Here is a 15,440-nt window from a genome sequence, read left to right as displayed (position 1 = left end):
CATGTCCTTTCTGAGCATGTGTGCGAGCTTTCTAGGCTGTAACTAGAATTGGAATAATTATTCGTAGTGATTCGTAGGGTGGTGCTCATTTTCAGTTTGACCACGTGTTGCCAAATTATTCTGTTATATACCATACTAGAAATTTATAATCCCACAAGCAGTTAATGACTTTTTCTTTCTGCATCTGTTTTCTTACATTGTCTTCAACACTTGGACACTTGGTATGTTCAGACTAAAATTTTTCACTAACCTGATGCTGCCTCATTTTAGTTTGTATTTCCCTGATTACTTACTGAGGCTAAGCATATTTTCATATTGGCTCTTTAGATTTTTTCTTCTTTGTATTTTAGATTTATGTATCCTTTGTCCATTCTTCACTTACATTATTATTCTATTTTTGTCTAATAGTTTTAAAGTTTTATTCATATTTCAGACTGTAAATATATCTGGACTTTATTTTTAAGAATGGAGTGAGGTAGGGGTCTAATTTTGTTTTTCTCCATATGGAGAATTAATTACTCCAGCCCCTTTTATTGAATTTGTTGTTTCCTCATGCTTTTGTAATGCGCCTTCTATCTTATTTCATGGTCCTAGATATGCTTAGGATTCTTTTTTTTTTTTTTTTTTTTTTTTTTGCGGTTTGCGGGCCTCTCCCGTTGGGGAGCACAGGCTCCGGACGCGCAGGCTCAGCGGCCATGGCTCACGCGCCCAGCCGCTCCGCGGCATGTGGGATCCTCCCGGACCGGGACACAAACCCGTGTCCCCTGCATCGGCAGGCGGACTCTCAACCACTGCTCCACCAGGGAAGCCCATGCTTAGGATTCTTAATCTATTCTCTTCTGTTTCATTGATCTGTTTGTCCCTGTGAAAGCACCACAGTATAATAAATTCCGATAGCTGGTAAGACAAGTTCCACGTCACTTTATTTTTAATATATAGTTGAAGTTATTTAAAATAGAGTTTTATATTTTGTCTCCCCTCTACCCCATGTTTTTCCTAACAGTATAACATAAACAGTCTTTCATATAAGAATCTGCAAAATTTTTTTCTAATGTTGCATGATCTTGCCTTGTATATACTGTTACTTATGTAGCCAGTGTCTTGTGACTTAACACTGTTCTTAAGAGATAATGCTTCCCAGATTATAAAGGGGAGTGCTATCTCTGTTGTAGTCCAGCAAATTCCCTCTACACTGAGGAGGTAGAGTGCAAAGCCTGTTCCTGAGATGGGATAGAGCTCTTGTGACAATTGGGGCTGGGATTTGCCTGAAGATGGGTCTGACAGGTGAAGAGCAGGTGTGTTTGCTCTTCGTTCACAGCTGCAGCGACTCTCTGCTTCCCACTGCTGGTGACTGCTGGGACGGCGGATGAATTTCTTTTGGAAGAGGGCAGAGTCTTCAAGAAGCAGTGTTTGTTTTTGTTAGTGAAGGCCATTATAAAAGAAACTTTTTTTTTTTTTTTTTGCGGTACGCGGGCCTCTCACTGTTGTGGCCTGCCCCGTTGCGGAGCACAGGCTCCGGATGTGCAGGCTCAGCGGCCATGGCTCACGGGCCCAGCCACTCCGCGACATGTGGGATCTTCCCGGACTGGGGCACGAACCCGTGTCCCCTGCATCGACAGGCGGACTCTCAACCACTGCGCCACCAGGGAAGCCCTGAAAGAAACATTTTAAAGGGCATACAACCTTTATACCTTAATTGGTTTAAATATCATTTTGTGTGTGTTGTTTGTAATACTTGCCTATTATGCTCCTTCTAGTACTTTCACACCCTCCAGTGTTTCTGTCTCTTCTGTTTTAGTTCCTTTAATACTTAGCAATTTGGAGTCATATTTAAATTACATTATCTTAAATTATTTACTATATTATAAATTTTTTAAAGCAAAAATATACTCAGGTTTAGGAAATTTTGTTTTGTCTTGTTTGTACACCTGGTTTCAGAGATAGGATTTGGATCTTAACTCCTGCTGAGGAGTTCTTGCCACTAGATTACCTCTTCTGTTTTATTCTTGTTAAAATGGCTTGGGTTTAAATATCATTGTTGTCTGTCTTGGATTAGGCAGCACTGAAGATTTGTTTTTTTAATTTATTTTTGTTTTTTTAATATTTATGTACTTTGGTTGTGCCAGGTCTTAGTTGAGGCATGCGGGATCTTTAGTTGTGGCATGCAGACTTCTTAGTTGCAGCATGTCACATGAGAACTCTTAGTTGCGGCATGCGTGTGGGATCTAGTTCCCCAACCAGGGATTGAACCTGGTCCCCCTGCATTGGGAGCACAGAGTCTTACCCACCAGACCACCAGGGAAGTCCCTTATTCTTTTTTTTAATTTAATTTAATTTATTTTTTTATACAGCAGGTTCTTTTTAGTCAGCCATTTTATACACATCAGTGTATACATGTCAATCCCAATCGCCCAATTCATCACACTGCCACCCCCACCCACCCGCCGCTTTCCCCCCTTGGTGTCCACACGTTTGTTCTCTACATTTGTGTCTATTTCTGCCTTGCAAACCACTTCATCTGCACCATTTTTCTAGATTCCACATATTTGTGTTAATATACGGTATTTGTTTTTCTCTTTCTGACGTACTTCACTCTGTATGACAGTCTCTATATCCATCCACGTCTCTACAAATGACCCAGTTTCGTCCCTTTTTATGGCTGAGTTGGTTTATCGCATTGATTGATTTGTGTATATTGAAGATATCCTTGCGTCCCTGTGATAAATCCCACTTGATCATGGTGTATGATCCTTTTAATGTGTTGTTGGATTCTGTTTGCTGATATTTTGTTGAGGATTTTTCATCTATATTCATCAGTGATATTGGTCTGTCATTTTCTTTTTTTGTAGTATCTTTGTGTGGTTTTGGTATCAGGATGATGGTGGCCTCATAGAATGAGTTTGGGAGAGTTCCTTCCTCTGCAATTTTTTGGAAGTGTTTGAGAAGGATGGGTGTTAGCTCTTCTCTCAATGTTTGATAGAATTCACCTGTGAAACCATCTGGTCCTGGACTTTTGTTTGTTGGAAGATTTTTAATCACAGTTTCAATTTCATTACTTGTGATTGGTCTGATCATATTTTGTATTTCTTCCTGGTTCAGTCTTGGAAGGTTATACCTTTCTAGGAATTTGTCCATTTCTTCCAGGTTGTCCATTTTATTGGCATAGAGTTGCTTGTAGTAGTCTCTTAGGATGCTTTGTATTTCTGTGGTGTCTGTTGTAACTTCTCCTTTTTCATTCCTAATTTTATTGATTTGAGTCCTCTCCCTTTTTTTCTTGATGAGTCTGGCTAATGGTTTATCAATTTTGTTTATCTTCTCAAAGAACCAGCTTTTAATTTTATTGATCTTTGCTATTGTTTTCTTTGTTTCTATTTCATTTATTTCTGCTCTGATCTTTATGATTTCTTTCCTTCTACTAACTTCGGGTTTTGTTTGTTCTTTCTCTAGTTCCTTTAGGTGTAAGGTTAGATTGTTTATTTGAGATTTTTCTTGTTTCTTGAGGTAGGCTTGTATAGCTATAAACTTCCCTCTTAGAACTGCTTTTGCTGCATCCCATAGGTTTTGGATCATCATGGTTTCATTGTCATTTGTCTCCAGGTAGTTTTTGATTTCCTCAGTGATCTCTTGGTTATTTAATAACGTATTGTTTAGCCCTCATGTGTTTGTGTTTTTTACGGTTTTTTTCCCTGTAATTGATTTCTAATCTCATAGTGTTGTGGTCAGAAAAGATGCTTGATATGATTTCAATTTTCTTAAATTTACTGTGGCTTGATTTGTGACCCAAGATGTGATCTATCCTGGAGGATGTTCCGTGTGCACTTGAGAAGAAAGTGTAATCTGCTGTTTTTGGATGGAATGTCCTATAAATATCAATTAAATCTATCTGGTCTGTTGTGTCATTTAAAGCTTGTGTTTCCTTATTAATTTTCTGTTTGGATGATGTGTCTATTGGTGTAAGTGAGGTGTTAAAGTCCCCAACTATTATTGTGTTACTGTCGATTTCCTCTTTTATAGCTGTTAGCAGTTGCCTTATTTATTGAGGTGCTCTTATGTTGGGTGCATGTATAGTTATAAATGTTATGTCTTCTTCTTGGATTGATCCATTGGTCATTATGTAGTGTCCTTCCTTGTCTCTTGTAACATTCTTTATTTTAAAGTCTATTTTATCTGATATGAGTATTGCTACTCCTGCTTTCTTTTGATTTCCATTTGCATGGAATATCTTTTTTCATCCCCTCACTTTCAGTCTGTATGTGTCCCTAGGTCTGAAGTGGGTCTCTTGTAGGCAGCATATAGATGGGTCTTGTTTTTGTATCCATTTAGCAAGCCTGTGTCTTTTGGTCGGAGTATTTAATCCATTCATGTTTAAGGTAATTCTTGATATGTATGTTCCTATGACCATTTTCTTAATTGTTTTGGGTTTGTTTTTGTAGGTCCCTTTCTTCTCTGTGTTTCCCACTTAGAGAAGTTCCTTTTGCATTTGTTGTAGAGCTGGTTTGGTGGTGCTGAATTCTCTTAGCTTTTGCTTGTCTGTAAAGCTTTTGATTTCTTCATCGAATCTGAATGAGATCCTTGCCAGGTAGAGTAATCCTGGTTGTAGGTTCTTCCCTTTCATCACTTTAAGTATATCATGCCACTCCCTTCTGGCTTGTAGAGTTTCTGCTGAGAAATCAGTTGTTAACCTTATGGGAGTTCCCTTGTATGTTCTTTGTCATTTTTCCCTTGCTGCTTTCAATAATTTTTCTTTGTCTTTACTTTTTAACAGTTTGATTACTATGTGTCTCAGCGTGTTTCTCCTTGGGTTTATCCTGTATGGGACTCTCTGCACTTCCTGGACTTGGGTGGCTATTTCCTTTCCCATGTTAGGGAAGTTTTCAACTATAATCTCTTTAAATATTTTCTCTGGTCCTCTCTCTCTCTTCTCCTTCTGGGACCCCTATAATGCGAATGTTGTTGCGTTTAATGTTGTCCCAGAGGTCTCTTAGGCTGTCTTCATTTCTTTTCATTCTTTTTTCTTTATTCTGTTCCACAGCAATGAATTCCACCATTCTGTCTTCCATGTCACTTACCCGCCTTCTGCCTCAGTTATTCTGCTATTGATTCTTTCTAGTGTAGTTTTCATTTCAGTTATTGTATTCATCTCTGTTTGTTTGTTCTTTAATTCTTCTTGGTCTTTGTTAAACATTTCTTGCATCTTCTCGATCTTTGCCTCCATTCTTTTTCCAAGGTCCTGGATCATCTTTATCATTATTCTGAATTCTTTTTCAGGAAGGTTGAGTATCTCCACTTCATTTAGTTGTTCTTCTGAGGTTTTATCTTGTTCCTTCATCTGGTACATAGCCCTCTACCTTTTCATCTTGTCTATCTTTCTGTGAATGTGGTTTTTGTTCCACAGGCTGCAGGATTGTAGTTCTTCTTGCTTCTGCTGTCTGTCCTCTGGTGGATGAGGCTATCTAAGAGGCTTGTGCAAGTTTCCTGATGGGAGGGACTGGTGGTGGGTAGAGCTGACTGTTGCTCTGGTGGGCAGAGCTCAGTAATACTTTAATGCACTTGTCTGCTGATGGGTGGGGCTGCGTTCCCTTCCTGTTGCTTCTTTGGCCTGAGGCAACCCAACACTGAGCCTACCTGGGCTCTTTTATGGGGCTAATGGTGGACTCTGGGAGGGCTCACACTAAGGAGTACTTCCCAGAACTGCTGCCAGTGTCCTTGTCCCCACGTGAGCCACAGCCACCCCGTGCCTCTGCAGGTGACCCTCCAACACTAGCAGGTAAGTCTGGTTCAGTCTCCTATGGGGCCCCTGCTCCTTCACCTGGCTCCCGATGCCTGGCTCCCGATGCACACACTACTTTGTGTGTGCCTTCCAAGAGTGGAGTCTCTGTTCCCCCCAGTCCCGTCGAAGTCCTGCAGTTGAATCCCATTAGGCTTCAAAGTCTGATTCTCTAGGAATTCCTCCTCCCATTGCTGGACCCCTAGGTTGGGAAGCCTGATGTGGGGCTCAGAACCTTCACTCCAGTGGGTGGACTTATGTGGTATAAGTGTTCTCCATTCTGTGAGTCACCCACCCAGCAGTTATGGCATTTGATTGTACTGTGATTGCACCCCTCCTACAATCTTATTGTGGCTTCTCCTTTGTCTTTGGATGTGGGGTATCTTTTTTGGTGAGTTCCAGTGTCTTCCTGTCCATGATTATCCAGCAGCTAGTTGTGATTCTGGTGTTCTCGCAAGAGGGAGTTAGAGCTCGTCCTTCTACTCTGCTGTCTTGGTTCCTAATCCCCTTATTCTTTCTTAAAAATTCATTTTATTTTATTTTATTTTGACCACGCCGCACGGCATGCAGGATCTTAGTTCCCTGACCAGGGATTGAACCCACACCCCCTGCAGTGGAAGTGTGGATTTTTAACCACTGGACTGCCGGGGAAGTCCACAAGATTTTTTCTTTTGTCTGCAAAATTCATGTGTCTTTTTAAAAATATTATTTATTTGTTTGCATCAGCTCTTAGTTGTGGAAGATGGGCTCCTCAGTTGTGGTATGTGAACTCTTAGTTGCAGCATGCATGTGGGATCTAGTTCCCTTACCAGGGATTGAATCCAGGCCCCCTGCATTGGGAGTGTGGAATCTTATCCACTGTGCCACCAGGGGAGTCACCATTTATGGGTCTTGGTTTCCTGCTCTAACTATTCTAGGTTCAACTTCACTTGGACTCTTTCTGTATGTTATTGTGTTGAGATTATATTATTTTCAGTTGCATAAAATTGACATCTTTTAGAAGTCAAAAGCAGGAAGAAGTCATTGTCTCTTGTTATTTCAGATGCCATGACCTACACCTTTAATCCTGTTTGCCTGGTGATATCATGCCTCTACTTTGATGTTAAAATATAAGATATTGAGGCGTTTCTGTAAAAATGAATGGGAGTGGTTAAAAATTAGTAATATGTTGATGAGTTTTGCAGATTGTTTTCCAAGAAGAACATATGAAAGGCTGCTAAGTTGTTTTGTGCCATTAAATGAAAATGGATTCATTGTTTAGTTGAATTTGAAGAATTGGGCTCTTATTTTTCTCTCAGTGTTCACGTGCCTGCACAGGTCAGGTTAGTACCTTTCTCTATCAGGTGACCAGACCATGGATCTGGAGACCATGGAGAGGGCAGGGTTGTGGAACTGCTGGGTCCTGGGTAGCTTGTACAGGTGATTTTCCCTGTGTCTTGTCCTGTGAGGACTGCAGTCGACTTTCAGCATTCCTATCTGACATATCTGTTTATCCAAGACAATATATGCTACTTATCAAATCACCAGTAATACTTAGGGAGCAGGTAATTAAGCTGCCTGCAGGATTGTTGGATATAACTTCCTCATTTTCAGGTAGCTGGGCTGTGAATTTCAAACACGGCTAGTCTAAGACATATAATGAGATTTATAATTGTTAAAACATTAAAGCCACAGAGGCTTCATAGATTTCACCTTTGTTTCAGTAAAATGGGAAGTATACTTAGTGCAATTTGCAAAGAAAAAGAAATTAGTGTTCAGTAATCCTTACATTCACTCCCCTGTCCCCCTGCATTATGGATACAAAATTACTTAGAAGAGAGTAAACCCTGAAGTAGTTACTTAAGTAGTAGTTCTTGGACTTTCTAGCCTGTTACTTCCTGTTCATGGCTGGAAGGGCCAAGTGCCATGTGCACTGTTAGGGAGCTATTGCTGGAACAAAGCCTCTCTCTCAGAGAATAGGTAATTGCAGAGATACTGGATTTCTCTTTTGTCTGGACTCTGAGGACTAAAGCAGGTTGGAGGGTACGATTCTAGATAAAAGCTTTTTGAGTTTTTGGGGGCCTTAGAAATCTTCTGGGATAGACTATATTAGAGATGATTGTTAAGTAACTTATATAAGACTAGAAACTTAGGTTTCCTCATGCTAAATTCTGGTTCTAAAAAAGGTCAGGCTATGTTGATTTAGTAGGGAGGAAATTGCATGCTGGAACATCTCTAATTCTATATTATATCTGGTCTTTTAAAAATGCAATTCTGATTTTGCTGTCCCCTACCTTATATCCTCTTAGTGGCTTTCAGTTGCACTTAGGGCAAAAACCCAGATCCTTAAAACAGTCCCCAGGCCTTGGCAGTCACCATTCTACTTTACATCTCTCTGAATTTAACTACTCTAGGTACCTCATAGAAGTGGAACCATAAAATATTTGCCCCTTTGTGGCTTGCTTATTTCACTCAGCGCAACATCTTCAAAGGCTGTCCATGTTGTAGCATATGTCGGCATTTCCTTTCTTTTTAAGGCTGAATAATAATCCATTGTATGTGTATATTACATTTTGTTTATCCATTCGTCTGTCAGTAGAAACTTAGGTTGCTTCTACCTTTTGGCTATTGTGAATAATGCTGCTATGGACCTTGGTGTACCAATGGATTTACTTTTATGATTCTGTTTTTCCCCTTAGAGCTATAGCTTTTGATCCATATAGCCTTATGCAAGTTACTTAACCTTCCTGTGTCTGAGTTTCCTCATCTGCAGCGGAAATAAAATCTATTTGCCCTGAGGTTATGGACTGACAAGAAGAGGGTATGCACACATACCCCTATAAGTTGCTGATATATGTATCCAAGCATATAGAACTTGATGGAACTGCATTGGCTCCCCAGAGCATGCCTTGGGCTTGGGCCCCTGCGTTCTCTGGAGCAGCATAGAGCTCCCTGTGCCATTGGCTGTCCAGGTTGGGTGGCAGACAACTGATTTATTGCTATGTCACCAGTCTTTTTGAGCTTCCATCAATATTCTAGAAGAAATTACGTTCAGCAGTTTATGCACCTTCATTGAAGGCAATGTTTACAAACACTGGGCTCTTCTGGCTCTTGAGGCCCTGTCCTCACTAGGAGAGAAAGTAGGTGGTGCCTCAGTGTCCTCCTCCAGCCTCTGGAAAAGTCTGTCTCTGACTTACCTTTTGATATCAACTTGAGGATTAAACAAGATAATACTTGTAGATCATTTGGAACAGTATCTGGCACAATGTAAGAGCTCAATAAATATTAGTTGTTATTCTTGAGCTGATAACAATGATGCATTCCCCTCCCCCCATCTTTGTTGAGTCTCATTTACTTTCTTCTGATTTTATAGCATTATCGATTGTCTGAAAGTGATTTTTTCATGCCATATTTATTATCATTGTAGTAGGTTATCAAGTTTGAATATGGTCATTAGGGTATAATTAACCATACATATTAATATAATTGTTACAAGGAAATCACTATACAGTTTAAAATCTTCTGCTTAAAACAAGCTATACTTTTTACAATAAAAATTTTCCCATCAAGAAGAACTTAGAAAAGATAATTAACTTATTTTTCTGATAAGAGAAAGTTGATTTAACCAACAATAGTTTTATTCTTCAGATACTCTTTGTAAAAATGCTGTTGACCATGCACTTCACAATCTCTTTGTGATTCCTGTTCAAATCACACACTTCATTTAGGGCTTTGAGGAATTTAGAACAGTTTGGAAATCATAGTCATTACATCGTTTATATAAATTGTACTTAGCAGAATATATGAATCTTTTGATTAACATTTTAGGCATCAACTTACATTAAAAAATCTAGTTTTCAAAATGAATGTAAAATTGATTAAATGAGAATTCACATAATTTTTAAAACTCAGTTTGCTGGGCTTCCCTGGTGGCGCAGTGGTTGAGAGTCCGCCTGCCGATGCAGAGAGCACGGGTTTGTGCCCTGATCCGGGAAGATCCCACATGCCGCGGAGCAGCTGGGCCCGTGAGCCATGGCCACTGAGCCTGCGCGTCCGGAGCCTGTGCTCCGCAATGGGAGAGGCCACAGCAGTGAGAGACCCGCGTACTGCAAAACAAACAAACAAACAAACAAAAACCACAGTTTGCTAAAACTTATGAGTACTATCCATGTTTCCAAGACTGTAAAATTAGAATTTGAACTAATGGACTACCACTGCAGTAAAAAATATGAAACATGAAATTTTCCTTCCTTCTAAATACATCATTAAGGCAATAATATTCTACATTAGGCACATTTCCTTTTTGTCTGATGATGTATTGCAGATAAGAATTTTAAAATGATATTAAATGGGCTTAGAGACACTGCAGACTGTCTTAGGGGGAATTGTTTGCTTGTGTTAAGGTCTGTTTATCCATCTCTTCCGTTTAAATTTAAGCTTAAATTTGTTTTTGTTTTATTTTGGGTGTATGTTGCCTTTTACTTTACTTTTCTCCCATGCATTTGACAACTAATATAAGAAACATTAGAAAGTCACCATAGAATTGAACTATGGAGAAATACAATGAAAATTGTTTTAACTTCTTTGTCTAGGGTGAAGAGATTTGGATTTTACAAGTGTGAGTTAATGAAGGCTTATTGTTATAATTTCTTAAAACTTGTTATTTTTGTATTTTGAGATAATACAAAAATAGTACTAAGACTTCCTGTATTCCTTTCACCTAGATTCCCCAAATGTTTACATCTACCACGTTTCCTTTATCATTCTTTCTCTGTATGCATATTATTATTATTTCTGAACAGTTTGAGAATAAGTTACAGAATGGATGTCCCTTTATTGCCAAGTATTATTTGAGGAGGTATTTCCTAAAAGAACAAGGATATTTTCTCACTGAACCACAATACAATTTGCAGATTCAGGAAATGAACATTGTTATAGTACTACAACGATTTAATATCACTAACAATTTATAGCACTGTAAATCTGGCTTTAGTCAGATTCGTAGTTGTCTCAGTAACATCCTTTAGAATAAGAGAAAAAAAATTTTTTTTCTCATCCAGGATCTACTTGAGAATCACTTACCGTATTTACTTGTCATATCTCTCTAATTTCCTTCAATCCTGAACGGTTCTTCATTCTTTCTCTCTTTTGTGGCCATTCTTTCTCTCTTTTGTGGCATTTTGAAGAGCACAGGCCATTTATTTTGTACCATGTCCCTCCATTTGGGTTGTGGTTATAATTTGATTAATAATTAGAGTAAGTTTTTATTCTATTAAAGTCCCTTTTGGTCAGTTACATCAGGAGATTTTCCATTTTTCCTTAGGTTTTCCAATTTTTCATAGGTGTTTTTTTTTTTTTTTTTTTGGCCACATGGTGCAGCTTGTGGGATCTTAGTTCTCTGACCAGGGATTGAACCTGGGCTCCAGCAGTGAAAGCGCAGAGTCCTGACCACTGGACCACCAGGGAATTCCCCGATAGTATTTCTTAGTTAGGAAATTTTTTGATGCCTGTAGTTATAAATAGCTTTTTATTCCTGTTACTGTTTATGTGTATTTCCCATTTTTTTCCTTGATAGTTTTGCCAGAAATTTCTCTTTTATTGTCTAAAAGAATGAAATTTTAGTTTAGTTGATCTTCTTTATTGTATGTCTGTTTTCTGTTTAATTTATTTTTGCTCTTTATTATTTTCTTCGTTCTACTTTTCGTTGGCTTTACCCTGATATTAACTATACCAGTTTTCCAAGACCAATTTTTAGCCCATTAATTTCATTTATCTACTTTTCTGTTATTAGTAATTAAGATTATAAATGTCCCTCTGTATCTCATATTTTTATATGTAGTATTTTCTTTATCACTTGGTTCTAAGTATTTCCTAATTTACTTTATAATTTTGCATTTGATTGAGAGTTAATTTCCAAGGAAATGTGGTTCTGTCTAAATAAATAAATCTATCTTAATTGCTTTGGGGGTTGTGATCAGAGAGCATGTATGATACCAATTATTTTAACATATCGTGATTTCCTTTAGGGCCTGGGATATAATCCTCCTGAGGACTGTGCTCCCTAGGTCTTGCCCACTTTCACCTCAGCCTAGTCACAGCTAACTTTCTGTTTGGTCTGTTCTCTCTTGTAGCAGTTTAGAAAATACCTCAAGGTTAAAGCTCGGGTCAGTGTGGAAGCTCATCTCTCATACTTCCTCTTCCTGAACTATCTTAGCCTCTCCTTCTTGCCTGCATTGCTTGTTCTCCAGTGTCTCCACATAGCTGTATTTCATATTTGCCTGGTTTGTGTCTGGAATCAGAGCTGGGGGGGAAGAACCCACAGTTATGCTCAGGGTAGGTTTGGAAGTGACATGAGGGCCATGGGGCTACTATGGCCTGCTGCCCCTGGAGCTTTCTCGTGATAATAATCAAAAGGTATGAGTACACATAAGAACATAGCTCTTGGGTGTCTTATAGATTGATTTTAGTGAATGACAACCAAGTCTTAAGAAATCTGATTATGAGTGAGGGATTTTGCTTTGAGTACTGTGCATTGAAGCAAAAATTGACTGGATGGCATACTTCTCATATATAAAAATTTTTGCCTTGATCGTGGTTTGAGATTTACTCATGAGAGTTTATATTTCTACTTGGAAAAAACCATATGCTCATTAATTTTAAAATAGATTTGATGGTCTGAATGCTATAATTTGTGCTGGAGTTATACATGTAAAATTTTTGTAAAACTCTTAACTGAGCAAATCAATAGTATTGAATATATATGGGTATCAGTTAGCCATTGCCAGAATAATGTCACATGTTACAGATTGGGTTCCTGGGGAACAGATTCTGAGATGAGATTTGCATGCTGGAAGTTTATTAGGGAGTACTGTTGGGATCAACACCTGTGGAAGAGAAGGGAAGGAGGCAGGATTGAACAGAGGGAGAAGGTAGGCTCTGATACAGTGTGAATGAAGGCCTCACCCTTTACACTCCTGCATCATTGGATGCTGGCTGCCCCAGGAAGAGGGCATGACCTTGGGCGATGAACCTTTCTTAATTTGCGTTCATTCCAAAGAGGAGCAGCGCTGTAGGCTGTTTGCTCACAGCACTTCTAAGCATTGGGTGAATAAGCTCTTAATTCTCAAAAGGGAAAATGCAGTCTCTATTACAATGCCCAGAATTTCATTGGCTTATAAACAACAAACATTAATTTCTCATGCAGCCCTGTACAGATCGTCTAGGATTCTGCTGAACTGAACTGTGCTGATTCGGGTGAGAAGCTGCAGGTTAGGTCCACATCTGGTGCATGTATCTCTCATCCTCTGTTGACAAAAGTCAGTAGCACAAGTCCAAATGCACAGGCTCATGTCAAGGCTCTGTTATGTCACACATCTTAAGAGCCAGTTGGCCACACAAGTCACATGGCCAGGCCCAACCTCAGCAGAGTGGAAGAATATGCTCCCTTGGAGGTCCAGGAGAGGGAGTGAATTTTTGCCAGACAATAGTCCAGTTTACCAAAGTGTGATTCTGCTTAATGAACAAAAGATAAGAATTCCACTGCCAAGATTTCATTGTCACTCTTTCTCCTAAAATACTTCTGTTTGTCATCTCCATCTGTTTTGAATGAGATGAAATGTGACAACACCTTCACCACTATTTGGCAGAGAGAACAGCTTGTGCTGAGTTCTTATGATTTTCAAAATTTAGATTTGAATGGATTTATGTGTATCTATATCTCTATTGAAAAGATGATATCTTTGCAAAGTATTTATCTGGAGGGAGGATTTTCGGTTTCAAGTTCTTTATCTTATTTTAAATTGAGGTATACTTATAATAAAGTGTATTAAGTACACTTAGGTGCACAGCTTATAAATTTTTACATATGTCTACATCCATATAACCACCACCCAGCTGTAGATGATGAACAGGGTTCCCTCATGCTTCTTCCCAGTCAATGATCCCCTCTTCTGAGGTAATCATTATTCTGACTTCTCTCATCATAAATTAATTGTTATTTTTCTCAAAATTCATAAAAATGGAATCAGCCAGTATGTTCTCTTATATGTCTAGCTCTTTGAGTTTTTATCTTAACTGATAAACTGTAAGTTGTTGGTTACATTGTCAAACTCCTACGTCTTTTCTTAGCTTATTTCTGTGAGTCTTCACTGGATGTTGTCTCTTTTGTTTTAGGAACTATATTTTGTGTTTTACTTATTAGCTTTTTGTGGTTGGATTAGACTGTACAAAAGCTCGTTCAGAAGAAACTTCTGTGTATGTCAGAAAGACAGTTAATATGGACTGCTAGCAAATAACGTGATCCTCTGGTTTCCTTTGTAAACCTGGCCATTGATTTTTAACAGGATTATTCCTTAGGCATTCCACAGTACCTGTGTCTCATGGGATGTTTATTTTCTACACATACTGATCATTCCTGCACTTTCCCCTGGGCTGTGGTCTAAAATGTGTGGGCTATGGAGGTTTCATAGCTGTGGTCAGCCTTAGTCCGACTCACTCTTTCCATTTGATCTGTGACACAATGCAGGAGCTAGTTTTCAAAAGCAAATGCTTACTTCCGTGTTCAGTAACACAAACACACTCTGTAAAGAACAGAACCTTTAAAAACGACCTGATCACTTGGGATTTTGGTTACAGTCACTTATCCTAGAGGCTAGGATATTACTTTGGTACTTATTAGATAATAAGTACCAAAGCCTTATTAGATAATAGCCCATCGTCATTTTAAAAAGTGCCTATAAGGAAGGCATTTGCATTCATCTAACATGAACAAAAGACTGAAAATCCATTCACACTTTGAGTGGTTGGTATAATAACAGCTGAGAAAGCTCATTTAATTCTGTGACTTTTGGTTTCAGAGCACCTGTTCAATATAAAAATTACTTGTATCTCCTGAGGAATCTCAGCAGCAGTTAATTTGTATAATTATTGATTTTGAATACTTTTGTTTTTTTAGTAATCCACTGTAAATTTAGGAGTTTTAAAAATAGTTGTTTATGGAAATATATTATTATTTGAAGGGACCCCTCAATGCTGTTGATCTGTTCATTTTTATAGATCAGTTATCTAGAAACAATCGTTTTTTAGTTTCAGGGATGGTGTTAAGAGTGTATAAATGTAACATACAGTTAAAACTGCTGAATCTGTCAAGTGAGAGGTTAGCTACAGAAGTGGAATTTAGTTGATTCTGAAGTTTGCAGAGCATAAGGGAAGAATCAAGATCAATTCTAATATTTTTGTAACCCCTGCTGCAGAAGGGTGAGAAGAAATTCACTTGAAAGTTGAAGTTATTATTCCATGACTGTGACACATATAGCAAAAGACTGCACATGGTCAGTATGGTCTTAGCTGTGATTATAACTAGGAAATTGATAATGAAATCCTTACTTGCTTTTGTTTTGTGGAATCCAATGATTTATTTTAGGGGAGATGTCAGCCCTTGTTAAAGCAGTTAGTTACTGTTCCTAATCATGTCCTAAATTCTGCCTTTAGCTCTGTCAACAAATTCATATTCAGCATCTTTATGTATCACAGTATAAATACATACTTTTAATGTGTATTTTAGCTAATAATTTTTTTCTCTTTAATAGATGTTAGTTGATATTGGAGCTTATCTTATGCTTTTGTACCAGTGGGGAACTGTCCACTGTCCCCTACCAGATATTTTGGGATCACTTATAAGCTAAATTTTTAAGAA

At 38.4% G+C, this 15,440-nt stretch overlaps 1 protein-coding gene across 2 annotated transcripts in view; it reads left to right on the top strand.

Moving 5' to 3' along the window:
- MTA3 (metastasis associated 1 family member 3) overlaps positions 1-15,440 on the top strand; it is a 128,459-nt gene that overhangs the window by 86,032 nt on the left and 26,987 nt on the right. The window lies entirely within an intron of this gene.

The sequence above is a fragment of the Phocoena phocoena genome, chromosome 14, assembly GCF_963924675.1.
Source record: "Phocoena phocoena chromosome 14, mPhoPho1.1, whole genome shotgun sequence".
NCBI lineage: Eukaryota > Metazoa > Chordata > Mammalia > Artiodactyla > Phocoenidae > Phocoena > Phocoena phocoena.
The sequence above is the reverse complement of the archived record's forward strand: the minus strand, read 5'-3'. Positions and strand labels throughout refer to the sequence as shown.